The sequence below is a fragment of the Oncorhynchus mykiss genome, chromosome 9 (assembly GCF_013265735.2).
Source record: "Oncorhynchus mykiss isolate Arlee chromosome 9, USDA_OmykA_1.1, whole genome shotgun sequence".
NCBI lineage: Eukaryota > Metazoa > Chordata > Actinopteri > Salmoniformes > Salmonidae > Oncorhynchus > Oncorhynchus mykiss.
Genome location: NC_048573.1, coordinates 59564969 through 59567723, shown reverse-complemented (window position 1 = coordinate 59567723; position 2755 = coordinate 59564969).

Here is a 2755-nt window from a genome sequence, read left to right as displayed (position 1 = left end):
CCATATGCACAAAAAGCTTATTTCTCTCTAATTTTGTGTACACATTTGTTTACATCCCTGTTAGTGAGCGTTTTATATTTTGTCAAGATAATCCATCCACCTGACAGGGTGCCATATCAAGAAGCTGATTAAACAGCATGACCATTACACAAGTGCACCTTGTGCTGGGGACATGAAAGGCCACTAAAATGTGCAGTTTTGTCACACAGCACAATGCCGGAGATGTCTCAAGTTTTGAGGGATCGTGCAATTGGCATGGTCACTGCAAGGAATGTCCACCAGAGCTGTTGCCAGAGAATTGAATGTTGATTTCTCGACCAATGTTGTTTTAGAGAATTTGGCAGTATGTCCAACCAGCCTCACAACCGCAGAACACTTGTAACCATGCCAGCCCAGGACCTCCACATCTGGCTACTTCACCTGGGGAATCATCAGAGGGGGTGCTGGGGACTATTTATGTTTGATTGGCTGGGCCTTGCTCTCCAGTGGGTGGGCCTGGCTCCCAAGATGATGGGCCTATGCCCTCCCAGGCCCACCCATAGATGTGCCCCTGCCCAGTCATGTGAAATCCATAGATTAGTGCCGAATTAAATTATTTAAAGTGACTGATTTCCTTATATGAACTGTAACTCAACAAAATCTTTGAAATTGTTGTGTTTATATTTTTGTTCAGTATAACTAAGGTGACAAGGTTTAAAAAGCTATTTTGCATCTGAAAACCAAAGGTAATGTTAAATTGGTTGTCTTAAAGTAATGTGGTCAGTTGTTATATTGAGAAGTGTCAAATAAATGCATGTACTTATGTGATATGCAGACAATTTTTAATCTAGGTACCTTTTATTAATATAGTTTACTCAGGTTGGGTTAAATGCGGAAGACACATTTCAGTTGAATGCATTCAGTTGTACAACTGACTAGCTATCCCACTTTCCCTGCTCATATCTGTTTCATTATGACAGTGTTGAAGTAGTACCATAGCCTGTCCAGTAGATGGCAAGGTGTAGGCCTGAAATGCCGGATTGTGTGATCTTGATATTGTGTTATCTGAATCAGAATGATCCTATCTGGTTATTTGCTGAAAAAACGTCTCAAAAACAGCTAGATCAATCTGATCTTGCATTGCAAAAACGAGGATTACAGAATCCAGATCATTCTGAACCAGATTAAACAATTTGAAAAACTTGCCCTGGTGACATCAAGAGGCAAAAATGTGACATTGACGTGTTAAATTAATGGATCTTATATATAAGCATACTAATTAACGGTTGTCTCAGAATGGAAATGTGGTTAGTTGTTTTTCTCTCATAGGACAGTTGTAAAACTTTACATTACTGGAGGATTAGGTTTTTATCTCAGACTACATATTTATTTAGAGAAATGTAGAAAGAAACACAAATCTTGATTGAGCAACTTCAGTGATATATTTAGTAAATCCTTCACAGTCTTTCCCTAGTAGTGAATCACTGTTACATTGTTCATTAATTATGCAATATAAGGTGCATTGAATACACCATCTGTTTTGTAACCCTGTCTCAATTGTCATTTAAACTGACCAAGAATAGACCTTTAAAAGTTGTTAGTTATATTGACCTAATTATTTTGTGTTCCTCTGACGTGATCTAGGATATTAGTGGCAATTTAATTAGTTGACAGGGGATAGCTTTTGGGATAGTTGTAAGTTTCAGTGTAAGTGGGCTGTGTACTTTATGAGTTGCTGTCGGTGTCTGGAGTATTTATTTGCTCTAAACTAATCCAAGAATGCATTCCTCTGTTTTATTATGTGGTTGGAAACAAGTCCCAGTGGGCAGACAATGATATAAAACTATGTGAAACCATAAACTACCAGTTCCATAGAACGTTATGAGACCGGGACCAACAGAATGAAAATTATGAACTAGGCTTAGAAGACTCCTCTAGATGGATAAAATATACCTGAAATATTTATTGGATTATTTTTATTTTATTTATTATTTTATTGGATTTTATCGGATAGAGTTCTTAGTTTATTTTCATCACACTGTATCTCACTGAATAAATAAGAAATAGATACAGTACTTGAAAACATCAATATCTTAAAACGGATTATTAGATGGAGTACAGTCGTGGCCAAAAGTTTTGAGAATGACACAAATATTAATTTTCACTAAGTCTGCTGCCTCAGTGTCTTTAGATATTTTTGTCAGATGTTACTATGGAATACTGAAGTATAATTACAAGCATTTCATAAGTGTCAAAGGCTTTTATTGACAATTACATGAAGTAGATGCAAAGAGTCAATATTTGCAGTGTTGACCCTTCTTTTTCAAGACCTCTGCAATCCGCCCTGGCATGCTGTCAATTAACTTCTGTGCCACATCCTGACTGATGGCAGCCCATTCTTGCATAATTAATGCTTGGAGTTTGAAAAGCAACCCCACACATGAATGGTCTCAGGATGCTTCACTGTTGGCATGACACAGGACTGATGGTAGCGCTCACTTTGTCTTCTCCGGACAAGCTGTTTCCCGGATGCCCCAAACAATCGGAAAGGGGATTCATCAGAGAAAATGACTTTACTCCAGTCCTCAGCAGTCCAATCCCTGTACCTTTTGCAGAATGTCAGTCTTTCCCTGATGTTTTTCTGGAGAGAAGTGGCTTCTTTGCTTCCCTTTTTGACACCAGGCCATCCTCCAAAAGTCTTCGCCTCACTGTGCGTGCAGATGCACTCACACCTGCCTGCTGCCATTTCTGAGCAAGCTCTGTACTGGTGGTGCCC